A 15,237-nucleotide genomic window follows, 5' to 3' on the forward strand; every position below is an offset into this window, starting at 1 on the left:
AGTTTGACGTTAAAATAGGGACGGGAGAAGGATCTAGAAAGGACAAGAAAGCAGTACAACGAGTGAATCGTCGTCTTGTGGGAAGGTTCCCTCCTAATGGATGGCTCTGGCGTTTTTCCAGAGAGGAAATAGTCACATTCTTCTTAAAGCTGTGCTGCAACTCTACCGGATGGAGTTCTGAAATACAGCCCAACAGAGAGCCCCGCTTATAACTGAAACACATTTACGAGCCCCATCCGTCATACTTTCAAACAGGAGCCTCAGCAGATGGAAGCGAGAGCGTGGGGATGAGGGGGAATTCTCTCTGCCATGATGAAGTCGTTCCTTGTCTCCTCAGCCTTAGCTCATGCCAGTTCTATAATCCATAGATTACTAGTTTTGAAAGGCACTGTGGGTAATTATTTCATTACTTTCTCCTCTCCTGGCTTAAATAAACAGAGGCAAGTATAAGTAAACCATTTGCAGATTGAGATACTGAAAAGTGTAAAAACACTGTTTGTGTGATCATCCTTACCTGCCTGACACAGCAACAACTCAACCAATGGTGTGGGGTTATTATTTTTATTTATTTTTGACCAATATCAGAAGAGTCTTTTTGGTAACCCTTTACTTAGAATATGTAAAAGTATGGTATTTGGGATAAAAAGCACCCCTGCTGTTGGGGCTATGGTGATTAATAGATGGCTGACTTTTCCATTTGTTGACATGACATGGTTAGATTCAGATGGTAAATATCATATATTATGTTGGGTGTCCATATTAGAGATAATCACCCTGTTAAGAATGAAACCATCATATTTAAAAACATGATATTAATCATATCATATGATAAAACATAATTTGTTGTTACTACTCTAAATCTATATTCAATTATGATGAGATCTCATTCAGTACTTTTACAATCTTTATTTTTTAAATTATTTTGTTTCTGTATTTTAAAATATATATATTTTTATATTAACACATTTTAATGACAGTATATTTATTGAACAAAAATTAATTATTTTATATTTCAAAAATAAGCAGACTTTGCTAAAGTGATTGGTTTGAACAAGTATTAACTTAGAAATTATAAAAAAAAAATCATGATTATAGCTGTAGTATTTGTATCAATACTGTGTACCTTTTGCCCCTACAGGTTTAACAATTGAGCTAAATATTATATTATATTATATTATAACTGTTGTTACAATTATATAATATAATGCATTATAAGGTGCATTAAAAGGTATAATTAATGTATGTATATATATATATATATATATATATATATAAATATTCACACCCCTTTATTTTTTCACATTTTGTTATGTTGCTGCCTTATGTTAAACTGCTTTAAATTACTTTTTTTCAACATCAATCTACACTCCATACACCATACTGACAGATTAAAAACAGAAGTCACAACTTCGTAAATGTATTAAAAATAAAAAACTCAAATAAGTACATTGCATAAGTATTCATACCCTTAACTAAATATTTAGCTGAAGTACCTTTATAGCCTCAAGTCTTTTTTTTTTTGTTTGATGCAACAAGCTTTACTCATCAACATTTGACAATAAGCTGCCATCTGTCTCCTCACCTCTTCTCCTCTCAAGCTCTTTCAGGTTGGATGGGGCAGATGCACATTTTCAGCTAGGTTTCTCCAGAAATATTTGATTGGGTTCAATCTCAGGCTGTGGCTGGGACACTCAAGGACATTCACAGTGCTGTGTATAAGCCACTCTTGCTGTGTGCTTAGGGTCAGTGTCCTGTTGGAAGGTAAACATTCTGCCCAGTCTGAAGTTCTAAATGCTCTGGACAGGGTTTTCATTAAGGCTATCTCAATATTTTGGTGCATTGAGCATTTCTTCTATTCTGATGAGTCCCTCAGTCCCTGCTGCTGAAAAACAGCCCATAGCATGAGGCTGTTACCAACACACTTTACTTTTGGGATGGTACTCTGCAGGTGATGAGCAGAGCTGGTTCCCTTCAAACATGATGCTTAGAATTGAGGTTCATCAGACCAGAGGATCTTGTTTCTCAGTGTCAGAGGGTCCTTTAGGTACTTTTTTTGTAAATTCCAAGTGTCTTTTCTATTGTCTTCACTGAGGAGAGGATTGAGTTTGGCCATATCGCCATAAAGCCCAGATCGGTGGAGTGTTGCAGTGATGTTTGTCCTTCTGTAGATTTCTCCAATCTCCACATATGATCATGGTGATCAACTAGAGTGACCATCAGGTTCTTCGTCACCACTCTGACCAAAGCCCTTCTCCATCAGTTGCTCAGTTTGGCCAGGAGGCCAGCTCTAAGAAGAATCCTGGTCGTTTCAAACTTCTTCCTTTAAGGGTAACAGAGACTATCTTCTTCTGTGACCCTTCAATGAACCAGAATTTTATTCTGAACTCTTCCCCAGATCTGTGGCTTGACTCAAACCCGTTTCTGAGCTCGACAGACAGTTCTTTTGACCCCAGGGCTTGTTTTTTGCTCTGATATGTATTATTAGCTGTTGGACCTTTTATGGACTTCAGGAAGAGACAGCAGCAGCCCTACACACCTCTTATGATCAGTGGGACCCCTGTGGAGAGGGTGAGTAGCTTCAAGTACCTCGGTGTAAACATCTCCGAGAACCTGACTTGGACTACACACATCCAAACTCAGGTAAAGAAAGCCAGGCAAAGACTGTACCATCTGCGACAGCTGAGGAAATTCAGGGTCTCACCAGCAATCCTGAAAACTTTCTATTCAGGGACCATAGAAAGTGTATTGACTCAGTGCATCTCAGTGTGGTATGGAAACAGCTCCAATCAGGACTGCAAAGCACTACAGAGAGTTGTGCGCTTAGCTGAGCGAATCTCTGGGTCTGCTCTCCCCTCTCTGCAGGACATCTACCTCAAACGCTGCAAAAATAGAGCTGTCAAAATAATCAAGGACTCAAATCACCCTGGTAACCAGCTATTCACTTTGCTTCCTTCTGGTAAGCGCTTCCGTAGCCTGATGACAAAAACTGAGAGACTTAGGAGGAGCTTCTTCCCCCAGGCCATCAGGCTCCTAAACTCTAACTCTGTGTCATAACATCACTTGACTCCATGTAAATATCACCATATCAATAAGCTATTCATAATTTTTCTCTACCTCATATTGCTGCTATTATATACCCTGTACAACTTTTTTGCACATTATTTTGCACATTCCTCTTAGTACTATTTAAGTCAACAACATACTGACCTGCACATTTATATTTATATTTTTTATCTATCTTTTTATTTTATTCTTTTTATTTTATTTTATTTTTTTCTACTTTTCTTCTCTTAATATTTGTATACTTTATAATTGCACTGTCCTTGGAGCGAACCTGACCTACATTTCACTGCTGGTTATACTCTGTATAATTGTGTATGTGACGAATAAAACTCTTGAACTCTTGAACTCTTGAACTCTTTTATTAAGACGTGTGTGCCTTTCCAAATTATACCCATTCAATTGAATTTGCCACAGGTTAACTTCACTCAAAGTCTAGTAACACCTACAAGCAATATGAATGCTCCTGAGCTAAATTCCAACTGTCCCAGATAAGGGTATGAGTACTTATGCAATGGAATCATTTAAGTTTTCTATTTTTAATACATTTGCAGAGATGTTAAAACCCTTTTTGCTTTAAAAGTACAGCAGTTTAACATGAGGCAGCAACATAAAACGTGAAAAAATAAGGGGTCTGAATACTTTTGCAAGGCACTGTACATACGTGTTTTTGTTTTATTTTTCTCCATGACAAGGTGGAAATGTGGTGCTACAAAAATTCAATATGATTTATGAATTAATACTTTGTAGATTTATGTAAGGTATTTCCTTTCCTTCCTTTTTTTTCACTGCCACTTATATTGAATCCAGAAAATTCTTCTGTTTTACAATATCTGAGGTGTTGTGAAACCTTCTGTCTCAAGTTTAAAAATGGCTTGTGTGCAGTCTGTCAGCAGTTAACAGAAGGCAATTAAGTGTGCTGCGTACAGTGTGATTTCATTAGGCTGTAACAGCTGTACAGTTAGTGAAGTAAGAATGGATTATCCCTCATACAATGAAATGTTTGTGCCATGTGCGCCTGTTCCAAAATGTCAAGGATTCAAACCAAGTTTATTGGACATAGCACTGAGAAATGATCTCTAAAAGTTGAAGCTTCAAGACAAATAAATAAGTGCATTAGGCAAGGTGAGAGCAAGATATAAATAATAGACCAGAACGGATTTTAAATTTGTCAGGCAGCTTTTTCCACTGCATTTCCAGATGATGTTTTGTTGCTCTGTGGCGGCCTCAGCAATGTTTTCCCCCTGCTCTGGGTCCAATATGTATGAAATCAACTTTCCTGCACATTCTCATTAGCCAGGAGGAAGCCTGGCCCACTGTTTGGAGTTCTGATGAAGTGGTGCTGGGAAGAGGTGAGCTTTATTCCCCATGTCTCGGGACCTGACAGCTGGGGAGCTGACGTTGGCTCTGGCCCCCTCCGCTGAACCTCGCTGCCACTGTAACACACTAATGAGGCCCGTAATAGCTGTCATTGCCCATTGAGGTGCTGGAGGAGAGGGGAGAGAGACTGAGGGGGGCTGGTGGAGGAATAAAAAAAAGAGAGAGAGATAGAATGCTGGAATGGGAGTATGTTGCCATGCAGAAGATTATTGTAGGAAAAATAGATACAGTGAGGCCCACATGAATCTGTGGCCATAGACATAAGAAGAAAAGAACTGGAATGTGCCTTAGATGTTTATTAATCATCCATCCATTCCCTTTATTTATGTAAACAAAATTAAAATAATAAAATATTATCTAACACACCATTAAAAACAAGACTCAAAATATGAATAGAATATGGATAATCCATGTTAAATGTGGTGTTAATTCAGTTGCTTTTAAATGGAAATAAACATAGAACCAACAAGACACAAATATCTTATTTTCCTGTCATAGAGGTGTTTTTTCTATCCATTTTGTAGTTTAATAAAACGACGCATTATAGATTTTTTTTTTTTTTAGAAATATGACAACAATAGCCTATCCCATAAAATATTATACTATCGAAGTGTCTGGTAATATTTGCATTCAATGCATACAAAAAGAACAAAAGATCACACACCAAAGAGTATTAAGTTGCATCATCAGAAAGTCGTTTCCCATCATACCTTTAGTCAGCATGGTCAGGGGGAAAACGACTATGCCACCAGGCACAGCTGTCAGCTGTCTGAATGCAAACTTTAAGTCGATTGTAAAAAAAGGGGGTGATGGGGTTAAAGCAGACTAAATGATTAGAGAAGTCTAGTATGCACCACCTGAGAAAAGTGTTTCACCAAAAGATTAAGTTATGTTATTTAAATAAAAAGAAATGTACAAGGAAGGTAGGTAGGCAGGCAAACAAACAAAAAAATAAATCAATCTGTAACACTTTAGAATAGAGAACACTTATTAACTATGACTTTTCCCTCTGCTTATTAATAGTTAGTACGGTAGTTGTTAAGTTTAGGTATTGGGTAGGGTTAAGGATGTAGAATAAGGCATTAATATGTGCTTAATTACTATTAATAAATGGCTAATATTCTAGTAATATGCATGCTAATAAGCAACTAGTTAAGAGACCCTAAAATAAAGTGTTACCAATAATTCTTAATAATATCAATAAGATGCATTTACAAAATAGACTGAGTGAATTAATATTTCATGCTAGTGGCACCAAATGGAACTACATCTGTTTGTTTCATTAGCCTGTCATAGCAATATTTCCATTGCATGGTATTAAATGGGGACCTGTTAGAAAGAAAAAAAAAGTGTATTTCTGTTTGGCAAACTGTATTTTTAAATTACACATGCTAAGGATAGCACGCATAAAGAACATATGTTTCTTTTCCTCTCATTTTACTGCCCTTTAAATCATATTGTAAATGAATAGAGTGTAATATCTAGGTTCTCTGGGAATTAAAAGGGTAAACTGGGCAGAATGAGTACAGCCGAGTGGATCCAAGGTTTATAAACAGCTTGACCTCACAAACCACTGAGGGCTGCATTCACCGGCCAACAAAAGCAGCCAAAGTCTTATGTAAAGATTATTTAGCCCCGGTTTATCACTAATCAGGAGTGTTTCAGAAACCACCGGCTCTGGGAAAAAAAAAAAAAAAAAAAAGAGAGAAAGGCCATTTATCCACTTCATTCAGAGCCTAAAAAGTCCCACTATTGCTCATAAAATTCACTTGGGTGCCTTTTAACTATATTCTATAAACTTGTTTTCGCTATGGGATTAAAATAATAATAATAATAATAAAATAAAAAAGGTTATAATGACTTTTTATCTTTATATCTCACAATTTTTATTTTCATAATTTTTTTCACAGTTCTTTTTTTTCAGAGTGGTGAAAATATATTATTATTATTATTATTATTATTATTATGTGAATATGTACTTTTTTCCTTCTTTTTTTATAGATTGTATCCTTGTTATTATCTGATTGTCCTGTAATGACTCCTTGTAATGTGAGTTTAAGAAATCATGGAGAAAAAAAAAAAACAATACCTGAATTGTGATATAAACTCAAAATAGAGAAAATAAAAGTCAGAATTTTGAGATGAAAAAGTTGCAATCACCTTTTATTTTATTAAATTAAATTAAATTAAATTAAATTAAATTTATTTTGTTTTGTTTTGTTTTGTTTTTTTATTTTATTTTATTTTATTTTATTTTATTTTATTTTATTTTTAAATTAAATTAAATTAAATTAAATTAAATTAAATTAAATTAAATTAAATTAAATTAAATTAAATTAAATTTGTTTTATTTTATGTTTTATTTATTTTTTTTTATCATGGAATAAATTGCATCTGCTCTCAAAGGGCATTTCATGTAAAAATCTGTAAGTCTGAGACAATAACTTGCAAAAGTAATAGCACCTCTCTTCAACAAGCCACACAATATGAGGTACCATTCCTGTCTGTAACACAAACAGTGCAGCATGCCAGAGTTTAATATTTTAACAGTGATCTGGTGAGATCAAGGTAAACATCTGTGGTTTCAGAGAAGACACATTTCAAACCCCTCAGAATGTCTTGAATCCTAAACCAATAAAATTTTCAGTGCGTCTATGTGTATTTCTCAATCTAGTTCCTTAGATTTCTTTAATATGTAAATGCACAATGGGGTGCATAAAGATATCTTTATTCCATGTGAACTGGTTAGCATCTGCAGAAGAGTTTTACCCTGTCTTGCGTCAGCTGCTACTACAGTACTCTGTGTGGGCACTGCTCCTCTAGAATGCATAAATATCTAATAGATAGGTGGCCCAGGGAAGAATTTCGGTTATCTATGTGCTATTCTATCATACTTGTTACTATAGTCATTAGTGATGCCGCTTTGACTTGCACCTGACCTCTAATACAGAAATTAGTTATAAAATGCTATGCATCTATTATTAATGTGCTGCAACTAAAATGGATAATCAGCAACATGTTGAGTCATGGCTGTCTGAAAATGAATGAATTGTGGAGACTGCTAGTTGATTTATTGGCTTCTTGTGCCATCTACTGGTCAGAGGTTAGAATGGCACATATTTACATTCTACAGCAGGGATGTCAAACTCTAAATCTGATTTAATCTCCAAACATATATTAACACTTGAACAAGCCAATTACGCTCTTCAGGATTCAGGATTGAAGATCACAGGCAGGTGTGTTCTAACTTAGGATCGAGGCAAAAAAAGAAATTGCAAAATATTATTTTAATTTAGTTTTAATTTAATGGTTACTGACTGAAATTAAAACTGCAGAAGTTGTTTTTGAAAGTTTATAATCCCAGCTAAATACATTTGAAGCTAAAAAAATTACTTTTGGATTTACCTATGGATTACAATATAGATTTGATATACAATTTTGACCTAAAAATTACAACTTCCAGCAGATCTGCATTTCTAGATCTCCATAATTCCATTACGGTGACCAAGTTAAACAAGTTTGTTCTGAATTTTTGTGTCCAAAACTTAGAAAACTTCTCAGAAAGGTTTGTTAAAGGTTCCCTAAAAGTTAGGAACAATCATTATTATAAGTAAAAGAATGATAATAGAACATTTCAAGTTGTCTGGTCTTCAATAGCTTTCTCAAAACGTTAAAACTAAAATTTAGTGTGTAAATTAAAAAGTGTTTATACATTTATGGACTTTTTTTTAAACAGTGCAGTTAGAATTGCATCTAAGATCACTTAGAGAACAATCAAAAGTAAAAATCGTATTTGTAAAATAATCACATAAACAACAAGCGCTGAGATTCCTCATATTCATCAGGCAACTATAGCTTATTATGTTATAGAATCATTACCTAGCATTTTGAGTTCTGTGAGGTGTACTGAACAAAAATAAAATGTGGGGCTTTCCTTCTCATAGCATATGCCCAACCATATCCAATCATGCATTTTCGAAGAGGAGATGGAGCTGATGAAGTCCAGAGGCCTCCAAAGATGACTGGATGAATCAAAAAGCTAGAAAATAAAGTAAAATATGAATTTTGAAGATTTAGAAAAGAACCAACTCTAGAAAGTTCTAGGCTATCTAGGAAGTGCAATTTGACATAAGCCACTGAGCCACTAGATCCAGCTGAATAAATCTGTCCCGTCATTGAAACTCTCTCTGAACTGGCTTAGCTGCAGCTGAAGTCCCTATCCTGGCTGCTTGCTCATCACATCTCATGTGCAACCACTCCTTTTGCTCACCGACTCAGATCAGGAGGATCAACATCATTTGAGAAAGTGTAGCTGAAAAAAAGATATACTTTACATTACATAAAGGTTTGGTATGCACTGAAGTGATACAGTATCTACCAAATGTTTGTCATACATACACATTCCATTCTGACCTCTCGGTCATGTTGATGCACTTTATTTAACCAGTAAGTTTGACCGGTCTTGAGGCTCTGGTTTCAGGTGAAGCAGTAGCATGCTAATACAATAAAGGTTTGAGAAATCACCTCAAATTACTAAACAAACATCATAATCATTTCAATCAATAGAACCTATATTAACACATCGCAGGCTATAAACAGGTAAATCAAAATTAAATCAAAACACTGTATTTTAATCATAAACCAGCTAACTCTTACAACCTAAATTTGAGAGATGTAATAATAGGTCTAAATACATTGGATTGCTTTGTCATATTCATCTTAATGTAAAAGCAGCAATATTTTAAATGCATACACTTATGTGTGTATACTATAGAAATGCATAGAATGTCCACAGATTTACACGGGAAAAGATCAAAAAAGCTGGTCTACTGATCTTAAGCTGAGGATGGCAAGAGAATCTGGAAAATTAACCATGCAAAAAATATATATATATATACTTAATAAGGCTTCCACTAATTTTAACTTTAATTTTCAAATACAACGAATACAAAACTGTAATTATTCATGTGTTTATTGAAAGCATGTTGTCATCCTGTGCTATCAATTAATGTACTCAGAGCTGGTCAGGATGGACATTTCAGGCAATTATTAGCTAAACCATTAGATGGCGTCAGAGTCACATATTTTACTACAAGGGCACTGTGTGCATATAAATTATGTTTGCCCAAGGACAAAAGATAGCCCATGGTAAATAGATAAGAAGAGGTAAAATGTCATTTAGCCTGAAATCTGAATATGACTAAATACAGACTAAATGCCACTTCCAGGTGCTTCTGTGCCACCTTGGCAGACCAACGATGGCTGGACACTAGAGTCATGTAGCCTATCTTTGCCCAATGCCAAAAGATGTCCCGTGGTAAAAGGGAAAAAAAATAAAAATCTCATAGGAAACCGTTATTACTTGACAACATTTGCTTCAATTACAGTGAAATTGCAATTACAATGCTGCTTTTGAAAATATATGTATATATGTATTTATGTATATATACGAACAATGTTTTATATATGAATCATACGGCTTCTGTTTCTTTCCCAATGTATGAAAGCATTTCTATTATGTAACAAGTGCCATTCATTTAAAATACATAAGCACAAGCATACTTTTCAAGCAAAAAAAAAAAAAAAAAAAAGATGTTTTCAACAACAGATTTTTTTAAATTAGAACAAATTATGTTTGGACAGTTTTCTTGCGTTCATGGATCATATTGATTTTATTGTAAGGTGTCCTTGAGTGTCATGTAAGGCACCTATAAATAAAATGTAAATTAAAAATAAAATGAATTCAGGCAGTACACAACCACTAAAAATTAAACATACAAAAAAATGTTTCTGAAAAGGGAAGTCAATTCTGAGAACAGCAAAAATATATTTTTTTTGCAGATGCTACTTATATAGAGGCCTGTATGTCTGTCTGTGTGTGTGTGTCCAAGTACTCAAATCTCAATATGTACAAATTGGTACATATGTACATAGATGTGTGCTATTATAAATAGATGACTGCATTTAATTGCTTGTTTCAAACTGATGTCTCCATCATTGTGTACTTAGTATCACATATGAATCAACAAACAGTCTTCTGTGTTTTATTGCTTTACTGATCATGGTATTTTGAGATGTGCTTTTTCAGACAGTTCCCTCTCAGTAAAGGTTGTCGAGCACATGGCTAGCAATGTATTTGACAGCCAGCATGGTCTCCTCACAAGTGGGCTTGATCTGAGACTCAGGCAGCAGGAAACCATAACGACCTTCGTCACGCAGCTCGAAGGTGTAGGAGTACTTCACGCCCAGATCATAAGCCCAGTCGTCAGAGCCACCAGCAGCAGGGTCTGCAATGAGAAGAGTGATGAAACAAATCAGACCTGCTCACTACATGCTAAATGGCTCTTGATAGAAACAATGTTTTCTTGATCAGACTGTAGTACATGTACCACGACAGGAGTGCATAGCGAAGACAGACAGTAAGCTACACCACTCAGTGCTGGAATTTTTACATAAAAAAAAATAATAATAATATATATATATATATATATATATATATATATATAGGGGCTGTCAGGACATTAATCATCCTCATATCGAACAGGTAAAGTCATCTCCTCACTAGTCTGCTTTTACAGCTTTTTATGTTTATAATCACATTCTTGAAAACAAATATAAATCAAACTTTCAGTAAAAATATTTCATGTTAAAAAGACTGAAAGAGTTGCCCTAAGCTTAGTGATGGTGATGTTAAAGCCATGCAACTGTGAAGTAGTTTGTTTATAGTCCTACACTTAGCTTTTTTACCTCTGGCGATTGTATTAAGGCTTCAACTTTCATAAAAGTTTGTGTTCATTTGTAAAGATTATCATGCTGAACAAACTGTGTAAGAATCATAAATCTTTTCTGGTCATAGAATATGGTGGCCGAGAGAGCTCAACGCGCTGCAAATAGATAAAACACCTGCAAATAAAGAAAACAACTTTCGTCAATTTGACAACACACCCGCTGCAAATGCTCACAACACAACCAAACAAAGAAATGCACTGCAAATAAAATTTATTTGGTTGTGTTGTGAGCATTTTCACCACCTGCTGTCAAACTGATGAAGATGTTTTCTTGATTTGCTGGTGCTTTTTCTATTTGCATGTGTTTTCTGAAGTTGCAGCATCACTGCAGCATACTTAGAGCATTACATTGTTATCTTAGGAACATGCTAGCTCATTTTGGAAGCAACTGTGAGTCACAACTTGCAAGTTGATGCCTATAGAGCATGCATAGCCAGTCCATTCCATTGAGAACACTGAAGATAGAGGCCTAGGATATAGAGAGTTCAATACATGTAAGAGCTTATCTTGGACTTCACAGATGTACTCACAGATGGTCGAAGCACCAGGGCCGCTAGTGTATCTGGTTCCGTACAGGGAGCGGAGAGCTGCAATAGCTCCCTGAGACACACTCAGCTACCAAAAAAGACAAGATACAAGACTCGTGTCAGTCAGAAACCTCAAAGGCACATGCCATTTTTGTAGTGTGCTTCAATGCAAACGTACCAGCTCTGAGTGATCAGCAGTCAGCCCATAGGTGTAGGAATAGGGGAAAAGGAGCAGCTGGGAATATGAGTGGACAGTCATTTATTGGACTCAATCTCAGATTCTATGCTGCTTCCACAGTAGGTCTCACTGCAAGGGTTGCTGGAAGCTCCAGTGGCTGGGAAGTGAATGGCATACATCAAACATATTTCATGGAACAGGAAAATATTACATTATTTGTGCATGTCATGAAGGACCACTTCCCAAGATTCCGTGCTGGTTAAGCTAGTTAAGCAATAAGGTGTGGACACTCATCTTAATTTCTAATATGCTGTTGATTTTAATAACTAGCTTTAATAGGAAGCAAGTACTCACTGCACCATCCAGCATCAAAGTTTCTGTTGGGGTCAGTACCGATACAGCTGCTACCACTGTTCCTGGATCGGGTCTTTCTCCACATCCTGTTCTGTGCGATCAAAACAAGAACTTTCAGATCATATTTTTTTTTCTTCACTCCTCACCACATTATACATTATATAATCATGTCAGTTTGTATGTAATGGCAATTCCCAATATCTCCTAAAATAATGCGCTCTATGAGTTTGGACAATAATTATTTATTACTTTCCCATTTTAGAATTAATAAAAAAGAGATAATATGAAATATTACAATTAAGTAATAGAAGTTGAAGTATTTATAATTTATTTTTGACTACAAAATTAATAAACAAGTTAGACTAGTTATGTAGATTCAAATGGAATTGTCTCAAATGAAGACTGTACTCTTTTCTATTAAAACGTGTTAAAATTAAAATTGTGGTGCGGGTCATTATGTTGAAGTGACGTGACCCATCACACTAAACGTTTGCTCATTGGCTGTCATCTCTGAATATGCAAACAGCGTGGCTGAATACTGATAGCAAAAAAACTACATGGAACACACATATTTATGTTTCTGTTAAACACAAAAGAAACTTGTTTAAAATTGTTAAATTTGTCTAAACTTCATTGGCTGTGTGTGTAGCTAGACCATATATGAAAATACTGAATAATGTAAATAATGTATTTTTATAACACACATTATGAACGTACATTGGTCCAGGAGTATTCGTAGCCATCAATGTTGAAGATAGGCAAAACAAAGAAGTCCATTCTATCCAGAAGGTTGGTCATCTCAGGGTCACTGCCATAGGTGGACACAGCCTAAACATAAGTAAAACAAAGTTTAGATTTACAGATCTCTCGAGTGAAAGACATACATTTAAAAACATATAGTTTTTACTGTAGCCTACCTCCTTTACGAACCACTGACAGAAAGCATGAGTGATCCATTCTCTGGCATGAAAGCCACAGTCCATGAAGATGGCTGGCTTAGCAGAGCCTGTCTGCTTTCCAATCTGTGGAAAAGGAAAAATTACAGTGTTTTTATTGTCAAAACCAATAACAAAAAAGTTGTTATTGTACTGGTAATCACTGCAGGTCATTTTGAAAACAAAAGGCCACTTAACTGTACTTGAAGATATAACATTTCTGTAAAGAGGCAGGGATTTACCTTCAGAAGGTGCATGGGACGTCCCTCATAAGTGTTCCCGATCACCTGCCTGCTGATCAGGGCAGCATTGGCAGAGCTGATAGAGACTACCCAATCATTAATCTGTAGGTGTGTAAAAAAACAAAACAAATTAAAGCACCTGGAATGGAGAACAAAATCTAGATTTACAGGTTATTATGAGTGCACTAGCAATCATACCGTTGCCCAGTTGTTGTACTTTGTGTAGTCATGGGCCTTTGTTGCACTCTTGTTGTCCATCTGAGCCTCCAAAGCCTCCTGAAGATTTTCAAACATGACCCTGGGAAGACAATGATGGCCCATTTTAAAACTGTATACTAGATAAAATCCTAAGAATATCTGACATAGGTTACCAGTAATTTGGGGTACCATGTATACCATGGTATATCAATATATTCATTTTGAATCATAAAATACAAGTGCCAGAGCACCAGCATCTTATACCGCATAGATTTCAGAGTCTAATGCAACTTGTATGTGAAATACTTACTTAACTTCCATGCCACTCTGCTGTAAAATGGTGAAGACCATGTCAAGCTGGGCTCCAGGAACAAAGAATATCAACATTCATGCCAATATTCACAAGGTCAGGACTGTCAGGCCTCCAGAAATCCACCTGCAGAGGGTGCAATGTGTACACTTACTGAAATAGTGCGTGTACAAACATGTGTCTTAATGAAAATTAAATCACTACAATCATTATATCATCTAGATATCATTTATTTATTTATTTTTGCAAGCAGTGTCTCAGAAAAGTGCACTGTATCAAATTGTATTAAACAGTTCTTAGTAATACTTGGTCTGATTGGTGAATACATATATAAATCGAATTCACTGAAATATTTACTGTAATAAAATATGCTGTTACACTGCATTTTGTCTAGATTTGTATTTGCAAAAAAACGTCTTAATTCTATAAATAAATAACTATATCAGACATCATGCCTTTTAAAAATTAGCTGACAGTGTCATCCGGTGGCTAAGATTGGTCCTACATGATAATTGTTAGCTTGCATTGCCCTTTTTTTTTCAATAATAATAATTATTATTATTATTATTATTTACCTTGCCACTCAATGTTCCTATAGAAAATACTGAAAATGCAAATACATCAATGAAACCATATTTTATATTAAATAAGAGTTTGCATTTTTAATTTTACCTTGATTTTGTGGCCTATTTCCCTTATGATTGTCACATCTTCCTCGGATCCAGGTGTCAGACGGATGACCTTATCTCTAGAGAAGTGTGAAGAGAGATATATTTTTTACCCTCTTACATATTAGCTCCACATATTGTAATCTTTCTGGTTAAGGAGATAAAAATATATTCAAGATTTTACCCCACAAATTTGGTTGGCTCACAGAGAGCAACCGCCACCAATCCCAAGAGCAAAATAACCTTCATTTTGCAGCATGTTCATGTTCTCCACACAGATCTCTTTTTATAATGCCAGGCCTCCAAGGGCCGCCCACCCTGACCTTCTCCGGAATGCCTTCATATGCATCATTTATAATTCACCTGTTGCACATGCTTTTGAAGATATTTTTAGCTATGATTTGAGGTGACAACAGCTTCAAAAACAAATCTTTCAATCATTAACCTGCTAAAAGACAGATGCTTAAATGTTATCAAAGAAAAGAAAAACTTATTGGGGCCATTGTTTAAAAAAAAACAAGTCCTAGACACATTTAGTGCTGTTTGAATGTTCAGATGAGTACAAAATATGGAATGACCATAAAAGAGAGAGAGAGA

The 15,237-nt window shown here is 35.4% G+C and overlaps 1 pseudogene across 1 annotated transcript; it reads right to left on the minus strand.

Annotated features, from left to right (window-relative positions):
• Positions 1-10,407: 10,407 nt before the first annotated feature.
• Positions 10,408-15,015, minus strand: LOC306865108 (carboxypeptidase B-like; annotated as a pseudogene). The gene is made up of 11 exons (XR_013786102.1): positions 14,825-15,015; positions 14,645-14,720; positions 13,973-14,098; positions 13,663-13,762; positions 13,465-13,566; positions 13,205-13,309; positions 13,005-13,115; positions 12,288-12,378; positions 11,934-12,090; positions 11,759-11,843; positions 10,408-10,727 (listed from the first exon to the last, which is right to left on the minus strand). The product of XR_013786102.1 is annotated as a carboxypeptidase B-like (transcript).
• Between the last annotated feature and the right edge of the window lie 222 nt (positions 15,016-15,237).

The sequence above is a fragment of the Barbus barbus genome (assembly GCF_936440315.1).
Source record: "Barbus barbus genome assembly, chromosome: 46".
NCBI lineage: Eukaryota > Metazoa > Chordata > Actinopteri > Cypriniformes > Cyprinidae > Barbus > Barbus barbus.